The sequence below is a fragment of the Anser brachyrhynchus genome (genome assembly GCF_964034855.1).
Source record: "Anser brachyrhynchus genome assembly, chromosome: 1".
In the NCBI taxonomy this organism is placed as follows: domain Eukaryota; kingdom Metazoa; phylum Chordata; class Aves; order Anseriformes; family Anatidae; genus Anser; species Anser brachyrhynchus.
Window position 1 is genome coordinate 196,563,914 of NC_137694.1, and position 21,026 is coordinate 196,584,939.

Below are 21,026 nucleotides of genomic sequence, written 5' to 3' on the forward strand. Positions count from 1 at the left end.
TTTCGCACTCTTTATTGCAGGTGCTTAACCACTGTCTTCCATTTAACTTGTTACTAATAAACCACTTTAGTTATTTGACTTGTTTTAAAACTTTGACAAGCATGTTCTGTTTCAATTACTCATTATAAGTAAAATGGTATTAATATTTTGTTTTAATAGATACCATTGTTTTCAATGTAATTTAAAAAAAATATATATACAGACGCATACAAGTTCAATAGCCTAATTTGAACAAATAATGTATGACTTCTATTTGGTCTTTTTTTTTTTTTTTTTAATCAATTCTCACCCACCTGCAGGTGGCCAAGAGGCATCCTGGAGAGTTGGGGTCCATCGGATTATAGTTCTTAAACCACAGAGAGATGAAGCTTTTGAAAAGGCTTTGTCGTTTAGGTCGTGTCTTCACTGTACTCTTTCCTAGGAAGAGTCTGAGGGGGGCAATAGATAGAAATGAGGTGTTCTGGGCTGTCTGCCCCATGCATGTCCATGATACCGTCTCCTACTTAATTTGCAATATCCACAAACAACTTCAACCAACCTTTGAGAGTCTTTTAAATGTTTCTGTTTCAGGAATTCTGTTGCATCCCTAGTTCACTTTTTCCTGTAGCACATCAAAACTACTTCTCAGAGTCCTCCTGTGTGTAATCTACAAAGCACTCAGCAGCAAGATGCCCTTTCAAAGTGGTTTTCTATCCTTTCTCCTTCATTCATGAACATGGAAGAGGGAGTTTCTGTCTTGTGTTCTATAGCCTGGATTTCACCAAGTCTTCTGCCATTTCTTCCTCTTTTACTTCCTTTTGTACTGTGTTGCATTCTTTCTTCTGCAATTTGTTGCTGAGGATCCCAGATGCCAGGAATGGATGTGTTGTCACAGTCACCGCAAAACAGCTGAGCTGGGAAAACAATAGTTGAGTAAGTTTGATGGACTGAGCAAGTGTTTAATGAGGATCAAGGGAGCAGAGGAGAGGGGCTATAAGGAGCTCCTAAAGTACTGCATTTCCCCTCTGGCTCTCATCTCATCACTTTGCTTCATTCAAAAGAGCTGAAGCCAGCTGCCTTACAGCATTTGAGCACAGCAAGTTACAGCAGCTGATTCTCATCCCTGACACAGGCTGTGTATGCTCTCCTGTCAGTATAGAAGTGCCATAAACAAGCTCTAGTGGGGCAGGGAGAGCAATTCCCTGGCACAAAACTGGCACGGGCCAAGAATTCAGTAGCTTTATCATATTGCCACTGCAGATCCCACCATAAAATTGAGTGTGCAAGCTTGCATTCACTGTTGGGCTGATAGAGGAATCCATGAGCTCAGCTGAAGCCACAAGTTGCCCTAAACTGACGCAGACCATTTTTTAGTTTAGCTTCGTTTCACTAGCTGTTTTGGTCCTTGCGGTTGTCTTGAAGTTGTTTAGGGAAGAAGCTGCATGAAAAATGACACACTTACAAGGGAATTTACATTATCCAACTTGGTCCACCTATGCATAAATGCATCCCATTCTAAGATGCACAGAGAATGAACTCCTTTCCAGGGGAGCCTGTCTTTGCTGGTTACAGAAGAAAACTTGAGGTGGCATGTGTAGACAAGGTAACTCTGGTTTAGATCACAATACTTGAATGAACACTACCTAGGGTAATCTAACATCTTTTTTTTCTTTATTTTTTATTTCCTGCTTCTTTGGTGGGGACAATAAAGAAAGTTCTCTGTGTGGCTTTGAACTGGTACCTACCTTAAATTCAAACTGAGAGGAGAGGGCAGGAGTGGTCCATTCCCCTCAGTTAAAATTTTGGGTCAGTGTCGTTACATGACACAAATTATCCAGTGCAGTCTTTCTGACAAGAAAGCTTCAGCAACCAAAAAAGTGGCAGCTTCACCTTCTTTTGCTGGATTTTGTTACTTAAAAATCATGGCTCTTTGCAAGAACTTACATTCCTCTCTATCATTATGTTGATTTTCTTGTGGCTTTTCTTGTTGAGAGACCATACTGATCATCTTTCTGTTTCCAAGCCTACGAGGAATCAGTGGCCAAAACATGTCTCAAATCTGTTCAGCTGCAAAACTTCTGTCTTCCTCCTCTCATTTGCTGTGAAAGCTCTAGCCTTTCCACCTCTGTCAATGTCTGAGACATCATGCCTGTTGCTGAGGTCTGTGCTGGAGCCTGTGCCAGACCCAAACCTCGTTGGGGTCTGGCAGCTTCTCCTCTGACACATGGAGCCAAGCTCTGCCTCCAGACTGAAGCCCAGTGAGACCAAGAATAAGGACACCTCAGCTGAAGGGCAGGGGGTGAATTTCCTTTGGCCTGCAGAAGGCTTATTTTGAATTTTTTTAAGGAGCATACCCCTTGCATGTTTCAGTCCCTGGATGATACTAGATCGCTGCATCGACTGAAGCTACGGAAGTGGCCAGAGTTACAAGCAGCCTGTCAAAAGGAAAAGAGTATCAAGTTGTGGTACTTTGCCAAAATGCGTTAGGCACAGATTTTAAAAAGCCTTCTTGTCTGCTAAGCCCGTATGCAAGATGAAAGTAGGGGTGACCACAAGGTCAGGCACCAGACTGGAGGTTCACTCCAGCTGAGAGGCAGCAATTACAGCCTGACTGTAGGCAGAAGGGACTGCCAGACCATTTGAAAGCTCTATGAACAACCATGGTTTGTTCTCAGAAATATATATGTTATGACTCTTGTTTATTTTTCATTATGTTCATGAAGTGAGAGAGTCTTCACATCTCAGTTATTAGTTGGAACAAACAGAGTGTCTTTAGTTTTTCTTGTTTAAATATGTATAGCTTAATATGTGTATACTCAGATATAAGAAAGAGGTGCAAGGCATTTTCCAGTCCTCTAATAACCTGATCACAGGGCTCTCACAGCCTGAGTTGGCTAAAATAGTTGTCCCTATTAAATAGGCCTCTTCTTTTGCACTTGGGGTCAAGTAAGTGACCTTTATTCATTTGAATAACTCATACTGTAAGTGAGCAGCCTCACTGATATCATATGAATTAAGGTTATTTAGGAACAGAGGAAGCTGCAGGATTATATTAGTATCATTTAGTTCCATTACCTACAACACAATTGGGTCAATCAGTTTGTTGTTCACATTTTGTTTTTTTTCACATATTTTTTCACATTTTGTTTTTTTTCACATATTTTTTCACATTTAAAGTTCACATTTTAAAGTTGGGAGAAGAAACAGATAGCAGAGAGGAAACACAGTAAAGCTGTTTTGGATAAGCAGGAAATGATGGAACCTGCTCAAGAGGTAAGGGTTGGTTTTGAGGACTATGCACACCTTTTTTACTGGGTGGCTGTTGTACCCACCCTGCTCCATGGCTTTCCTTACACAATTATGGAACTGTTCCTGAGCCATCTCTGATTCTAAGAAGTCCAAGATGCAGATGTTCCCATATGGCTGGTCCATTCCCATGGTGGTCATTTCCAGTGACCACCCTGGGACATCCACCACCTAGCCCTACCTCGCTGTTGTGCTTCAAGGTTCCTTTGTAACAAGTGCTAGATCTCTTTCCTGGTCAGACTGGGATACACCCAGCTCTGGAGATTTTAGTTAAGCATCTAGCCTAGGGAAAACTTCTGTAAACTTCATCCACCATCAATGGAAAGAGCTATGCATCTCTGTAAGACAGTTCTTCAGTCCTTCACGAGGTATCCCTGGTAAGTGGACCATTGGGTGTTTCTGGTGCTCAGGTGACAGTGCAGGAAGCTTCAACTTGATGCTTGATTTCTTATGAGTAAAGCAGGGCCATGATTCTTTGTAAAATGGAAAGGATAAAGCTCTGGGTGTGAGATTATGGCTGTATGTGTGTGTTAGAGCAATGATTTAGATGCTTCTTTACACTGTTAGAGAACAAACCACTGTCCTATTTCAGACATAGAAAAACAGATTTCCATTGGGTTTCATCAAGTGCTAAGCAAACATGTTAAACATATTCTTTTTTTATTATTATTATTTCCTTTTTTTAACCCTGGTAATTTCCAAGTGGTTTTATTTGTAAAATAGTCACTTAATATGGAAAGGGAGAAATGTTATCATTAAGTTTGGGTTGCTTCAAGTTCAAGATTTTTTGTCCCATTTTTACATAGGAAATACATATAAAGTGCATTGCTATTTTTGTAGTAAAAGTTAGTGTTTCTTTAATGGTTAGCTATGCTCAAGAAGAAATTGCACCTACTGTGCTAAATTGTTATTCTGAAGCAAAATCCCTGTGTACAGTAGTACCTAATTTGTGGAATTTACACATTTAGAAAGCATTATTTACATGGTATTTTATTAAAATAAATATTTCCCATTTAATTGGAAAAAATGCACTAAGTTGCTTTTATCATGAGGAAGAGGGGAGTTACAGACTGAAATTGTATGTTTATCTTCTTTTGAAGGCAAACCTGTATTAGATATAGGGTAGTAAAAATTGACTCTTACTGGAGTCTGAAATTGTGTAACCACATGTAAAAGCGTGCGCTAGATGATATCTGGCTAATATGGGGGATTTTCAAAGGCATCGTGATTGTACAAAAATTCTAAATGTTTGAAATATTTGAAGTATCTGCATTATATTATAGTGGAACTAACTTACATATTATAACTGAGACTCTGCCAATGTCTCCGCTGCAGGAGTGTTCTGTTTTACATTCTCAAACACATGCCAGACTTCAACCACAGTACATTTTTCTTTTATCCTTAACATATAACCATGCTATTCAAATATGTGGATAATTTTAAAAAATGAGCTAGCTTTTGCCATAGCTTTTTACAGTTGAGACAAAGTACCCATCTTAGTCAGCATTTGGGCAGTTGTCTGTAACTAACTAATGTGAGAACTTACTGTTCTTTCGTAGTGTAGATTCAGTAATGATAAGGCTAAAGATGCCAGGCATTCACTGGAAATCAAAATATGGCTCCATATTAATTGCCTATGGGTTCTTTCTCCTTCCTCACCGAAAATGTCAGGAGACTTGCATTCCTGATATGAGGAATGTTAATATAATTTTCATGTTAAACTTATAATTACAGGGCTATCAGGCCTGTACTAGTTCTGTAATAACAGTTTGCTGTAGGTCTTACATAGATGGCAAATGAAGCCTAGAGTAGGTTTGAAGGTAGTAAATAACTAGTATGAATAAGAAGAGTGGAAGAGAAAAGGCTGATCGCCGCTAGGAAAAGAACATGTTAAAATCCTGTTTTCCCTACAACTTCCATTGCAATCCTTACTGGTCTTACACTCTTTCTGCATTTCAGTTCTCCTCTGTATGATGTTAATAACGTCCAGTATTTTTAGACTGTTGGAGGATTTTCTTCTTTCAAGAGTATGCAACAATGCCACGTGAATCAGTAACATCCCTCTTTTGCACAGACCTGAATCTTTTCTTCCAGTAATACTCCCTTGCTTTATTGGAGTTTTGTGTCCATACATGTGTTAAAGATTTTACAGTACTATGGTTGTGTTGGGCACAGGAATGTCATGGATATGTCCTTAAACAGACCTACTGTGACTGAAATTTCAGGCCAGGATGTTCTTATTCAGTTGTTTTTGTGTTATGGAATATCTTCCTGCACAGATAACATTATAAAATGCATTAAATACATAATTTGGTATTGAGCTTTTCAGTGGATTTGGAGATGGTGGGATTTCATCCTCTGAAGAAATTGAGTTCTTCTGGGTTATGCAGCAAGTATCTTGGAGGTGGTAATAACACTGGGTTATGATTCTTGTGGTTTTTCTTACTCTTAATTTATTTAGAAGGGTTTTGCATAGACCAAACTACTCTGATTTTTTTTTTTCCTGAATGTCTATAGTCAGTATTAAAAAGGCCCCTCCAATCCATCCACCAACATGTTTTCTTTCTTCTGCAGCAGGATCATAGCATCATAGAAAAGCCCAGGTTGGAAGGAGCCTTAGAGACCATCTGGATGATCTTTGATTTCACTGGTGAGAATATGGGCATTGCTGAGACAAAGGCAGGTTGAGCTAGCATTATCAGACCATTCTCCTCTCCATTACCCAGCCATTTAGAAAAATTCATCATGTATAAATTTTGTAGGTTTGACTTAGTAGCAAACGTCATCCAGCTTAGTTTGTAGAAAGCTTCAGAAGTAATTTCTGACTTGTTCTTGCTTTTTTTTTTTTTTTTCCTGCCAAAATATCTGCTAACACCACCAAAGTCAGTTCTTTATTAGGCCTCTATGGTTTGCTTGATACTAGATCTTCTAAAGAGAAAATCAAGACTTACTTTCCTGTAGTTTTATGTAATGACCTAACTAAAACTATCCTGTCCAGGAACTATATTGAAAAAAAATACTGTTTGGGGTCAAGAGTAAATGCACATTTAAGTTGAGATAATCTCACTGCATTACCTGTGGTATATTGTTCCTGTTTAATGAAATGCATTGCAACAAGTCCAGACTAGGTTTATGCCATCAAAGTAACTTGACAGATATATTTATCTACAAGCCTTTGGTGTAGACTAAGCAAATTGTAGTAGAAGGTCATGAAATTCAGAAGCTCTAACTCGGGTTTCTGTCTGAAGCTTGAGAGCAGATGACAGTTCAAGCAAGCAGAAGCATTCCAGTGTTGTAGTTTGTCATGTCATTGATCTTAGTTTAGTTGGTAATTGCTTTTAATGCACTGAAGATTTCCTTATTTTCTTCTTCAGTCTCATATAATGTTCAATATTACAGTGTTTATCACCCAGAATTTCACTTACATTCTTGTGGGGCATCATAGTTGAGCATCATATTGAACTAGTATATCATTTCCTTATTGAGGATATTTTTTAGAAGGTGAAGTTGTTATATGAAAGAAGATAATTCAGTTTTCTCTGAACACAATCACAAAATATTTAGCAATTTTAAAAGTGTCTTGAAACCAATAGGTATTATTGCTGTTATTTCAGAAGTAGCTTTTGCAATCTTAAAGGGACAATGCCAGTCTACTTTTCATTAAGGCGATTCTCCTTTACTGTTGTAGCAATATACATTTAAATCCTAAAAGAATGTGGTTTGTATTTGGTTTTATTCTGCAAATCTACTGGGATATATCAGACTGAAAGAATCAAAGAAAGGATCACAGGATCCTTTCACAGGACCCAGTCACAGGTCCATTCTCTGGTTCCTGCTCAGGAAAATAATGCTGCTGTGGTCATGTTTCTGATACAACAGAGATAAGGTTAATAGGGTTCAAAATTTCTCTATAAGAAAAAGGGAAAGCTATTTTGTTGAAGTGTGTGAAACAAGCTGACATGAAAACGTATCCAGGTTTTATTAGACCTCCTCAACTTCAAATATACCTACAAAAAGACATGCTAGTTTTACTATGGCAAGTGGGTGCTTCTGGCCTCTGATTTGTGTACTACATGACACATCTGAGGGAGTTACAAGCTCTTGAAATGTGAATGGTTTGGTCTTTGTTATGTGTGTATGTATTGAGGGGTGGAGGTAATGCAATTGCAGGTTGACCTTTGGATATAGCAGCCATAGTAATTGCTGCTATAATAACCACCCTCCTTTCAATTCCCTGAGAGAATGGAAATTACAGTTCTACAGATTGTTTCTAATTTTATGCATGAGCTTTTTTTGAGCCATCTATCACTGAGGTGCATGTTGTCCCTTTAATGTGGCTATTAAACAGCCCGTGGCATGCACACTGTATTTGCTTGTGTATAGTGCTGGCGTATAGTGCTGACTGACCAGATGAAGCCATTGTCACATGTGCATCCTTCCATCTTCCAAGAGTTGCTCTTCACCTCTGACCATGACGAATGTTGGTGGTGAACACTGCTGCTTTTTCCAGTGGGGATGAATGGTGGCCCTGCCCCAGGCACTGGCCAGATACAGAGTGGAGCTGCCCTCTGTAAGGACTGATCCCTGCCACCTTCTTATAGCCACTGTGGTGACCTGAAATGAATTAGCTCTTGCTGACAGTATGTTATTCTGGGTTGCTCAAAGGCAGGACTGTACGTATCTTCATGGGCATTGGTGTCATTCAGAACAATTTCTGACCTGTTGCATTTTTGGTTTGTTTGTGTTGGGTTTGATTTTATGTTTGGAGTAAAAAGAGAACTGGTGCTGGTTGCTTATGGTCACAAGAGAAGGCAGTGTCCCTCTTTGAAAGTTATTCAAGAGATATCTTACTGTGTAATTAAGCTTAGTGTTTTTGGACCTTGCCTTAGTCAATAAACTTGTCTCCTCCTGAGGTGTATAACCTCATTGAGCCAAACCTGGAGCTCTTTGCAAAGTTCTTATTCAAGCAATAGTTCCATGGCCTTTCTGTGAACATTTTGCCTGAGAGAAATTGTGTTAAAAGACTGTAATGACTCCAGGAAGGAAGAAAGTGACAGTAGGCAGACATACAGATTCACAAAGCTCAGGAAAGCAAAAGGGCTTAGAGCTGTGCTGCGGCTGTGACTAAGCTGTATGGAAATGTGAAGACAGAATCGTTAATGTGGTGGAGCCAGGGAATGGAAAGCTGTGAGCAGATTTTTAGAGGGTCAGAGACGAGGTCAGAGAGTCAGTCGTGAGAGAAGACTTCCAGCAGAAGTTAGTGCTGGGATAGAAAAAGGTAATAAATATTTTGTAAGATTGAAAAGATTGAAAACAATGGGAGTGATGCTACCTCATGCTCAGTTATCCTGTGCCTCACCTTAGAAGCTTCAACTTGAATGATTATGGGCACTGTATTATCTTTGTGCTCCTAGAATTGATCCCAATGGATCTGGGAAATAGCATGCTAGGAGGTTATAATGGAGAAAGGTTGCATTGCTTCTTGTGCATGTTGCCAGTTTAAATACAAACGCAAGCAGTTAATCAATTTTCACAGATTGTTGTTTTAAATTTCAGGTTATTCTTCTCATGTCGTTTGGCTTTCTCTATATCCACTGTAGGACTCTTAAGTTCAAAAGTGTAGAGTTGACCTTTGTTTCCCTGGCATGAAGTGACTGTGTTTACAACAAAGATATTGGTATTGCTAAGAGGAATCCTCGGGAACAGCTCTTGCTGCATCAAAAAAAAAAAAAAAAAAAAAGGAATATACAAAGAGATGGTGTATAGTGGTCAGAAAACCTGAGTGAAAAAACCTGAGTGAAATTTGGCTGCAGTGACATTTCTGGTAAAACTTGATGGATTACCACAAATCCAAGGCTGAGGCTTTGGATTTTGTTTCCATCACTGCCAATGAACATGCTGTTCCCCACATGTAAAGTCAATATCATGACACTTTCCCATCATTGTACAGTACTGCAGGGGTCAGTGGAAGGAAGATCCAAACTAAATCTGTGTACTTAGTTTATTAAGTATTGTTTTATTAAGTATTGTTTTATTGCTGGCTTATCATAAGATAGAAAGTGTGGGGAGGTTTCCCAGCTGTTTTCAGACACCTCCTGAGTGGACTCTCCCCTTTCTGACAGCTGAGGCTACATCACCCTTTCCGTCATACCGTTTGTCCCATGAAACAAGACAGATAGCCACAAAGTGCTCAACTTCTTTAGTGTGTGGCATTAATTCACCATCTGTCTGGCATCTTGCAGCTGCTAGAGATGTGTAATTTCCCTGCAGGGTAGAATATACTCACTGCAGCTGTGGATCCTAGGGGATTAGTGATGCTAATATGGGGCCACTAGCTGGAGAGGATATTCACATCTCAGGCAGGCCTTTTGGTTTGTTATCAGAAATGCACATTCTTTGAAGTGACTTTTCTGATATAGGTTGTCTTCATTTATATTGTTCTAAGCTACAGTCCCTTAAAGTTTTTCAAGCAGCTCTTTATCATTGTGGAAATATATCTCCAATTGAGAAGAGCAGATGGGCAACTCACTTCAGACTCGGTAGGGAATTAGGTTTGTGAGCCTGTCTTATAAGCAAGTTGGATTTAGGGTCTGGAGTTTGCCCTTGGTTTTGAAACAATTTTATACATTTTTTCCTGCCTAGGAGCAGAAAAGCTAACACAGTAGTTTCTATATGTGTGCAGTTATGGTACAGTGAGTATATCAAATCTGTGCATCAGATACATTTCTCTCTAACTGGGAGTGTCCAACATGTTCTCTCTTGGGTCAGCCAAGACACAAACCATTTTTTAATAGAGATCCTGACACTGTCTCTCCTGTCTCATGTTGCATATATTTATGCACATAGACATATTTGCATATATCTGTGAAAAACTGCATCACAATTTTGTGTAGAGAAGCAACACAATAAAATAAAATTAGCCTGTAAAAATTAACCCGAGAAGACAGGAGGCTGCCTGTAAAAGTACTAATAGTCTATCTGTAGACAATAAGCTAACACCTCTTCGTCCAGTTTATAGGATTCTTCCTGTTTATAGGATTCACTTAAAGTGATGCTTAAACAATATCATGTGTCGAAGTACTTGAGGAAGGAACGTGAAGGTTTGGGAGAGGTTTGCCAGATTGGTAGCTCCGTCCGTGCAGTCTCACTGAATGCATGATGGCACTGCAGGGTGGCTGCAGATGTGCAGGTGTCAGAGCATCAGTGCATTGTGCCTGGGCAGAGGGGCAGAGTGCTCATAACCAGAAGGGGAAGGTGGGGAATGTGGTAGTGTAGGACTGCGACATTAGGAACAGGAGGAGTTTGCAGATATGCACTTGTGCAGAGTGATTTTAGCAGCTCGATTCATTCTGCAGTATTCCTGAGAGGGATCCCCCCATCCCTCCACCTTAAAGACCACCCACTAGTCTAACAGCACCTACCTACCTTCACCCTCCCTACACAAGCAGCTGCCTTCCCCACCACCCCAGGGCAGCAGCAGCTTGCTCCCACCTTTTCTCTACTTAGGTAGACATCTCTCCCCCAGCAGCTGCATCTCACCCCCTCCTTCTTCTTCGTCCCTCTCCCTCCCCCCCCCAGGAGCAGCAACCTCCTCCCATCTGCTCCTTGGAGCCAGCCAGCATGGCCCCCAGGCCTGCGAGCCGGCACTGGAGGAGGCATTTGGCTGCTCAGACAGCCATTCTTTGTGCTGCCCAGGAAAAAAGCAGCTGTCTGAATGGAGGCACTGGAGTTGACTTGCTGGCTGCCAATTGGGCCATGCTGTTTAGCACATTCCAGCTATGAATAGTGTAAAATGATATACCAGCAGTACAGATGTGGTTTGCTCACTGGCACTTTGCTTTCCAACATTCCTGGTACATGCCGCATGCACATTGCTCTTTTATTCTTTTTCTTTGATTAAAAAATGCTGCACAAGGGATAGCTGCTTTTTTGTTGTGTACAGACATCATCAATCCTCCACACTGGCCAAAGAACAGAGGTTATGGTGTAACTTCTATGCAGTTTGAAATGCACAGTAAGGCATGACTGTAAAGGCATCCACTACTCTACTGACTGTGCTTATGTGCAAGCACATATGTATTTTTTGCTGTGCTCCTGAAATACCATGTACTTTCACACTGTAGGAAGCAAAGTATCAGGATACTAGGAAAAAGAGACTCATGGAGTCACAGACTCACTAAACATCTGAGTTAGGAAGACACCTCTGTAGATCATTTTGTCCACCCCCCCTGCTCAAATCATGGCCATCTACAGCTGGTTACTGAAGGACATGCCTAATCAGATTTTGAATATCCCTAAGAATGGAGACCCCACAACTTCTGGGGGAAACTTTTCCCAGTTTTTGACCATCCTTAAGGGTAATAAATAAATAATTATTTAAATGAATTCCCGTGTATCTCAGCTTTTGCCCACTGGGCAAAAGTATTGGTTGTGCATATAATCCTTCAGGCATAAACTGTTAAATCTGGGATTGGGATAAAGTCTGGTCCAATCTAGATTCCTCAGAGTTTGGATGGCAAAAGGGACTCCATTTGGAACCTCATGACTCAACATGAGGGTCTCTCTGATGCTTTTAGTCTGACCCTGTCCTCTATGCAGTAAATAATCAAGTGTCTTTGCCATCACAAATCTGGTCAATGTCACAGTTACCATTAGAGCTTTGTTAAATCACTGTCTCATTCACACTTAAGCCCTGTTAAATCACTATTTTCATCTATAAATATATTGCTGCTTCTCTCTTACGAGTGAAGTGCATAATTTCTTTTGCAACATCAGTTCTTCCTTGTTTATGAATATCAGGTCTAGCAAAGCTGTAACAGGTCCAGCAGAGCTGTACACAATTTAAAAACTCTCAATAGCAGGAGTTTTAAAGCTTACCTGTGAAATAAGTTGAACTTTCTTGAGCTATTGGTAGATTTGATTTATTGCATTCACTTTTTTGTGTCTTGAATGAAAGTTCACATTACCATTCCCTGCAAATCATGGTCCAGGAGATTTATACAGTGACGTGCTCTGCTGTTGTAGATGGCACTGCATGAACACTCTTCTGATCCACTAAGTGTTATCATATAATTCTATGCTGTGGCTATATTCATATAATTCTATGCTGTGGCACCTGCAATAGCACAATATAGTTACTCCTTGCCAAAATTATCAACATTGTGTGGAAACAGTGGGACTTTGAATGCATTGTATGGAAGCACCATTCTTTCTGAAAAGAGTTTTTAAAGATATGCCAAAATTAAGGATGTTGTGGAAATCATATTTTAATACCCTCATGTTGCAGGGAGGTTAGGTTGAGTCAGTTGACATTTGCATGTGTCTGCCACATTGATCTCATTCTGACCTGTTAGCTGTACAAGTATGGGCATATGTCTTCCTGAAATCTCGCTTTGGGAAGAGACATCAGTACAGAAATGTCTGGAATTTCACATCTGATGTTGCTTTTACCAGGTTTAGTTGCATTTTCTTTCCTAGAACTGTGTTCTTTCCCAAGGACAAGTCAGTGTTTGGCTCTTAGCTCTTACACAAAATGCCAGTGGTGATATAATCAGTTCCTTACTGTCAGTGTGTCAATTCTCAGTTGGCTAGCGCAGCAATAGATTAAAAACTTAAGTGGGTGGAAAAACAGCTTTAATTAATTAAGATGGTTCATAATTATTTCTAATGTTACTGTTCTCTGGGGACATAGATAGTCACCCATGAATATGCTGCATTAGTTAAAAAAAAAAAAAAAAAGTAGTTTCTCCAAAAGGGAAATATATTTTTTTATGAAAAGTTAACCAGTAACAGCCTATTTAGATTTTTCCATTTATTTCTTTCATTACAAGTGGGAGTTGTTAGCAAGGTTCATAAATGATGGGTTACACTAAATGACATAATCCTGCTCTTTTCTGCATCTGCTTCAACCCGTGGACATCTGTTGAGTGCCCTTGCTGTAGCTGGGGACAATATTTGCCCCAGGATATGTACAGGTAAGTAATTTGTTTTAATTGATAAGTAGCTGTGTGGGCTTTAGTGTACAACACTAAACATTTATGTTATTCAATATCATCCCTTTCCCCAAGAGCATTTTTATGACTATCCAAGCTTTTGATGACAATCTTTTTACATGATCGAATTCACTTTCTGTCTCTAGAGGCTACAAATACTAAAAAATCTGATATCTCTTAGAAAATTAAGCTTCAGCATTCATTTTTAGTATCTCTTTCTAGATCTCTGACACTCCCTCTGGTGAGTACTTGCCAGGAATGCTTTTTGTGGGTATTTATAGCACTATTTCTTTTGTAAACTAAATCTTTTTTGATAGACTTTGACTTTTGGTCTCGTTTTTATTCCATATCTCTTTGTGGGTAGTATAAGACCTCTGACATGCAGTAATCCACTGGAATGAGAGAAGGCTCAGTTTACTGTAGATTCATACAAATTTGAAGGCTTTATGCAAGTTTGGAATATAATTCAAAGTCCTTTTTTGTGTGTCGTTATTGTTCAGTTCTTCCAGATCTTTTTAAATGTATTCTGGTGACTCTTGGCTTCAGAATATATTGATCATATATATCTATCCTGACTAAGCAAAAAATATGGGTGAAAATGAAGATTAAGTGCATGAAATATTGACAAAGTGTCAGAGGGGATGTTTCTTTAAGGTTTGTATATACATCATAAATCTCAAAACAGGAGGTAAAAGAACTGACTGACTGCTCATCTATCTATATATAACCCCTTGCATCAAGATCTCTGATCCAGAACATTGGGTTGCTTGGTGTAAGTCAACCAAGGCTGACCACTAAGAGAGTTCAAAGTTGGTTTTGTAAGTTGTGTTGTCCTTTTGTTGATCTTACTTATGTTGTGTATGTCATGCCTGATGTATTGCAAATGTGGGCAATTTCCCAGCACTAATTACTTTGAAATGACCTTGTGTCCTTATCTTGAAGAAAAAAGGAGGATGGTTAGATGCAGCTCATGCGTCATGCCTAAGGACCACTGTCCATCCATCCTACTGACCAGGACTATATCCACCTCTCACCCAAAAGTAATTGTATGGTTTTCTTTCTTTCTTACAAGAAAATTTCAGCAAACATGTAAGAGTCCGTTGCACAACTGCAAATTTAGCTTCTTTCAGTGTCCTAAGCTTTAGTCAAAGTAGTGACTTCCCAAAGTTCATAGTGTTTGTCCTCACAGTTATATGCAACTTTAAGCTCTGGGAAGTTTCTACAGCTGAAAGCCTCCTCCCATTCATTCTGGTTTTTTTTAATTTATTTATGGTTTTTATTGTTTGTTTTGCCCTTGACCTCAACATGAAGATATCTAGGCCAAAAAAGATTGTTCTATACGGTAACTTGGTAAATAACACTACTCAATAACCTTAATAACCTAAGAGCTGACGGAAGTGAGGTGGTTTTTTCCTTTGTTCGGTTGATTCATGTTGTTTTTCAAGCCTCTTTCTCTATTTCATTATCTTCCCTTCTTCATTTCTGAACTTGTGATAGTTAAAATAAATATGCAAGAAGCCCTCATTGCAAATGCTGCTGACATTGCAGCTCTCCTAGAAATACCTGTAGTACCTTTCAAGCAGCTGCGATATTCAGCACGCTGTGCTGTGCAGTGTGTTATGATAGCTACCCTGCTATCAATACCGAGATAGCTAATTTAAAGATAGCTCAAATATGTTCCCTTGAGCTCTAGCAACTAGAGTGTTGACTGTGAATAAGTACTCTGATTACACGGTGAATAAGTATTCTATATAATATATGGGATATACCCAACAAGATAATGGAAAAATAGAAAAGGAAGACTGGTTTTCTCCGTTTGTAGGTATTCAGTTTGACTACAGGAAATGAAAAAGGTGAGGAAAATTATGGGAGGGGAGAGGCAGGACATCATCATGATAAGGATCACAGTGTTTGTTTCTTCTTGTGATAAAGTAGCATTAAAATTCTGAGCAGCACGGCAGTGTGCTCACGGTTGATGCATTCCACGAGCAAGCAAATGCAATTCAACAGTGCGTACATTTGTTAGCAGATCTTGCAGTTGGGAAGGAAGGGGAGAGTCCACATTAAAGCTGCTAGCATTTGAACACTGACTTCAGATGCCAGAATAGCATATTGTCTTGCAATTATTTCTTTTAGAGTTGATCCAGTGAACTTTCCTCCACTTTTGCAGTCCCACATCTGCTTTGTTAGACAGCTGTAACTGGTTTAGAGTCATTGTCATAAAAAAGAAACCTTTTTTCTTTCAAAGCAATCCGTAGCTTGGCAGGGAATAAAATGGCCACTTCAGCACTAGTGACAGAAAAATCTGCCTTTAATTGACAGAAATAGCTTTCTCTAGACTCTTGTTTAGTCACAATATCTGGGAATATGTATGCGCTGAAATACCCTGGGGGTTAGCATGTAGCATACAAATACAGTTTACTTTTATACTTGCTGTGTACTTGCTGTATACTTTTTTTTTTTTTCCTTGCTGTGTTTCTCTCTGCATTCTCCTTTCTCTTCTGCTGTAACACTTCATTCAGGTTCATGCATTGCTGTGCTGCAGTGCTGTGTTGCAATCTCTCTCTCTCTCCTTTATCTTTTGCAATAAAGCACCTACTTTTTTTGTTTATTTGCTTATTTGTTTGCATTTATTTTCTTATTTTTTTTAGTTTCTCTGCTGGTAATTTTTCCAGGAACCTTGGCTCCTATTATGAACCAAAGAAATTTCAGAGGCTCAGATCTGACCTGAAAAACTTCATGTCTACTGAAATAACTTTGGGGAGAAAAACATAATTTGATTAGCTAGAACATGAAAACACAGCACAAACTCTGTATGCTCTCGTCTTACTCACAAAGCAATGCAGAAAACAGGCAAAACACATTTCAGCATTTTTTTTTTGTCATGCATAGTGAAATATTTTCCAAATCTCTAGGTGATTCTGCAGACTCAGCCTTTAGTAAGGGACAGTGTGGAGTTGCCTCTGGGCAGTGAGGATTGTAGGTTATTGCATCTTCCTCTGCAACCATTCTGTCTCCTGTTTTCTGCAAGTTCACATCAAACCATTGAGCAGAGAATTTACAAGCCATAAAACTGCATTATTCAGTTATGAAGTAACAGCCTCATCACCATGACTTCAGCAAGTGTTCATAAAAGCCAGAGTCAGATTTATAAGGAGAGGAATTGCCAGCTATGTCTAACATGTGGCTTGTAGTAACATACTTGCCAGTTTACATTAACCAATAAAGTAAAGTTCTGGTTAGGTATATTGCAAATGACCTTTCTTTACAAAGAGTAGATGGGTTAAAAACAGTCAAGCATTTCAAGTGGAGCACTTGGTTTATGGAGAAAGTATTGTCTGCTTGGATGTGGTTTTCATCATTGCAAGTGAACTTTCAGATTCTTTGTTGTTTTCCCAAAAGCCATTGTGATGTAGAAAGCTGTTATTCTTTCATGTCACAGCAAAACTGAGTTTGGTCACTATCCCATGGGTATTTTATCATTAAAAATAAACAAATTTTCCTGCAATAAAATTGCATGTTTCTTGAGTCAGGTGATTATAAATATTGGACTCAACTTTTAGTCAGGGTTTCTAAGGAGAAGCAATAACTTTTATTAGAGCAACTAATGTTCTTGGAAAAAAAAAAAAAAAAAACTTTGGGGCATATTAACCTTTCTTCACATGAAAAAGGCAAGTCAGTTCAAAAAAAAAAATCATGTGGGAAATTAGGCCATCTCAGAGAATTGGTTACTGTTTATGAGTGGGACTATTGCTAAGAGAATATGCTGAGGAGGGGCTGAGCACATACAGAGTGGAGTGCAGTTACCAGGATGCCTGTGCTGGCAAAGCCAGTTTTCATTTTCCCACCCTTGCTGTTCATTTCTGCTCCTCTTCATCACCCTGCAGTTTTTCCCATGCAACTAGTGGTACAGTGCTGGGAGGAGAACCAATGACATGACCGAGTTTGGGGGAAAAAGAAAAAAAGGAATTCCAAAAAGGAGGGGCCTTAGGCACTATTTCAGCTGTAGCTTGAGATACTGATTTGTAAATCTCATCAAACATGTTCTCCTCTTTGGATACTGCTTCAGTTCAACACCTGAGTGGTATGTTCGCACTCAGGGTAAAATGGAAAACAAAGGATTAACATTGGTCGGCCTAGGGAAGGGCTTGTGGCACTTTGCTTTGCTTTTCTCTTAATTGCTCTTCTTAGTTTTTGGAACACAGAATCCATGTTTTCCTTTTTCCGTTCCTTCAGGAGCTCACCAGTCTACATGACCTTTCAAAAATTATTGCCAGTGGCTCAGAAAGTTCATTTATTCCCTTCACAGTTGAGGCTGCATTTCATAGCATGTATTAGTGGCCTGCAAAATATTAACGAAGAAACTAAACCATTCTTTTCCTTACAGGAATATGAAAAAGGGTGAAAGTCACTGATATTCCATATATCATACACATACATAGCTGGAGAGTAATCACTCTGATTATTCTGAATATTTTAAGAATTGCTGTGAGGCAAAAAATGGTTAGTGGAGTCTGGAGCCTGTTATTATGAATGAACTGTAACAAAGATGTTGCGAGGTCCTTCACATTATTTCAGAATAGCTGTTGCCTATTAACCATTCAAGGACCCTCTAGTATTGCAGAAGCTTTTCAAAGGCATTTAAAGATCATTAAAGGATTAATCATTTAAAGATCATTTAGAAGGCATTTTAAGTCATCTGTGTGACCCTGGAGGTCTTGTGAGGCTCATGACTGCCAATGTGGACACTTCAGTGTTCTACAGGTTAGTCCTGTATTGTTTCAATAGTCACGAAAATACCGTGCCTGTAATGTAAAATGCTGACACTCCATGTTAATATTAGTGTAATTCCAGTCATTGCATCTGGTTACATAAAATCCTGTAGCTCACAGAACAGTAGGACGTTGTCTCGTTTTTTGCTCAAGTGGTGATCTGGTGACATGAGCCAGCAGCAGTTTAAACAGACAACATATCTATTTCTGTTTGCTGTGATTGCCCATCTTTTCCTTCTCTGCTACTTGCAATTATTCGTCACAAAATTAAGAAAACATAAATACATCTGTTTTCATTTTCTAAGAATGTTGCTCAAAGTCTGATTCCAGACCATTGTGAAAATCATATAATCTGGAGCATAAAATTATACCCAACAAGGTTACAAATGAGAATATTTCCAAGAAAAACACTCAATACCTAATGAACTTAGCAAAGTTAATATTTTCTGACATTAGTATTTGGCTGAAGGTCACAGTGAAACGATTCTGGTTTGAGAGATGCTTTCTGTTTTGTTCTTCAATGCCTGGTGTGGTGCAGGCATGTTGATGCTGCCAGCACATTTGTGTGCTTCTAAGAATTTATTTCCATAGAGCGTTGCAGTGTGGAAGTGATGCTGAATTATGTTTCAAAATAGAGATGTGGAACATAAAAAGGGGAATGGAAGTAATTCTTCATAAAGCAGCATCAGAAGCGTAAGCCTTATGACAGGGCAGTGCTCAGTACTTCTCGGAAGCGTTTGGAAGCGGTCTGAGTATTTGTTTTGCACTTCTCTTCATGAATGCAGGCAAAACCGAGTACAAACATGCTCTTCTCCTAACTACTTCTAGCCTTCCTTTCCACAAATGTCTTTTGAATAGTGATCTCATAAAGATGCTTAAACAGATAAAAATAATGATATAAAAAAGAAAAAACTGGGTGAAAACATTTTAAGGCAGAAGTCAGTGACCTGCATAAAAAAAAATCATGTTGAATCAGAAACATTCTTACCAGTTTTTGTTTAAGAAAGGATGACAAAATTGTTTGTAACCCTATTATTTTTTGGTATTATCATTTGGTGGTTGCAAATTAGTAGTCTGTGTTTATGATTGTTAGTCATCGATTAGGATTCATTAGGATTGTACCCTTCCGTAGATATCATAGCACTCTGGCGAAGGGTAGAATAAATACATAAGGAGGTCGTTGCTGCAGAGCGGGCCTGTGGCAGGTGCACAGTCTGCATTTGCTATGGTGGAAGCAAAAGGTTTTTGCATTTTGTACAAATTGCTAAATGCAGGTGGGCATGGGCCCTGCTATTTTGAGTACAATGAAGGATAATGATACATGTTATTAAAAATTGAAAGTGTTAAATGCTGACAGACTTTCACGTCTGCTGGAGCAGACTGTTGCAGGCTTGAGTGCATCCTGTCCTTTGAGGTGCTTGTGAGCTTACTGCAGGGAAAGATGCAGGGACCACCAGCAGACCTCTGTAACCCTCTTCCCAAGAAAATCAGCACAGTCATTGGAACTGTGCTCTATCATTGGAATCATTGGAACTGGGAGCTCTAATTCTTGTTTCCCCCATCCAAAATTCCAGTTTAAATGCATATTTCATTAAATTCAAGCAATTGGTTATTTCATTATTTATTTTTTTTTCAAAAGCTTGCTGCATTTATTTTTGTTAGCCTCTCAAAGCATTTATCAAATCCAAAAGATAGTGTAAGTTTTTTTATTGATTTTATCATAGCTTCCATTTCAAATAAGACAATTCTTACTTACTTCTTTCTGTTAAAATTGCTTGGAAGTCAGTTTTATGCTGGCATATCAGAAAATGAGACCAGTTATACTTCAGAACAACACTTCAAAGATTTTATTGATTTTTTTTTTTCCAGAGGAATGTTTCATCAAGGGCTTGCAGTGAAGTTCTTTCTTCAACACTTGTGGTGATATATAGTGCTTTAAAAAGGCAAAACGTTGTCTTCTTAAATGATTGACCTTCTAAGGAAAAGGCATCAGTGACTGAAGAGTTTTGAATATATAGAATAAGTTGAAACTTAAGTAGATCAGTTAGTAATGCAGATTTTTCCTCTTATAGTATACAGATCTATATACTTGCAAGAAGCAAAATGTGCAGGTAGTTTTCAGTTAAAAATATCTTCTTTGAAACTATTGTGTGGTCGCCTTGTCTTTGTGTGTGCATTTGTGTGCATGTGTGTGAATGCGTGCACATTTTAATCAAAGAAATCTGAATGTCATAATGTGGTGAGCATTTCATTTTGGTCTTTTTAAAAAGAGCTTATAAAGGAATATAATTTTAGATATTCTTTTTTTCAGGTGTAATGGGTATTTTTACACAAGATTAAACTCAAGAATACATGGAAAGTCTTCTGTGTTTATGGGCAGAGAGCAGGGTGAGAGGGAGCAAGGACATTTGAGGGGTAAGCACGGTGTTGGATGAGATAAGGGTTTTATTGCTAGTCTTTCAGGATCTGGCTGTATTACGAGAGACACAGTGGCATGGCACAGTTATGCATATTCCCAGAGGAATGCTGATAAACCTCGTAACATGCCAACGTAGAGGGGGTACATGGTAGAAGTGGTTCAGCGAAGCTATTTCAGAAACATTTATAGTGCTTTTAAATAACTTTGTAGGATTATTAATCATATCCATATGCCTCTAAAGCTAGACTCAATTCTTCACTGTGTCCTGGAGCTTATCTTTGTAATTCTGTGTATGGATTGAGAAATCCTGTGCTGACCACTGTGCTCCTGGGTCTAGCAGGAGGCAGCCACCTCCCAGCACACCCCAGCCCCTGCAAGGGTGCTGTCCTCTTCCAGGGCCCGCAGGCACTACAAGAACCCTGTGGTGGGACAGGTCTGGGGAGGAAGGGTTGCCTCAGCTCTGCTCCTCTCAGTCCCGTTGAGTGTAACATCTCAACATCTCCTATGAAGACTTCATTAATTTCCTTCTCTCTCCCTCTCTCTCTCTCTCTCTCTCTC

General features: G+C 39.1%; 1 protein-coding gene and 1 long non-coding RNA gene across 9 annotated transcripts in view; one reads left to right on the forward strand and one right to left on the reverse strand.

Annotated features, from left to right (window-relative positions):
• The window catches only part of PDGFD (platelet derived growth factor D), a 144,605-nt gene that overhangs the window by 35,339 nt on the left and 88,240 nt on the right, over positions 1-21,026 (forward strand). The gene's annotated exons all lie outside the window — the stretch shown is intronic.
• The window catches only part of LOC308188526, a 54,459-nt gene that overhangs the window by 22,910 nt on the left and 10,523 nt on the right, over positions 1-21,026 (reverse strand). The window contains exons 2-3 of one of the 2 annotated variants that reach the window (XR_013945548.1): positions 539-21,021; positions 294-428 (exon numbers count right to left, since the gene is read on the reverse strand). This is a non-coding gene — a long non-coding RNA (uncharacterized lncRNA). Of the gene's footprint in view, positions 1-293; positions 21,022-21,026 lie in introns of both variants that reach the window. The other variant, XR_013945549.1, reaches the window with a different exon arrangement.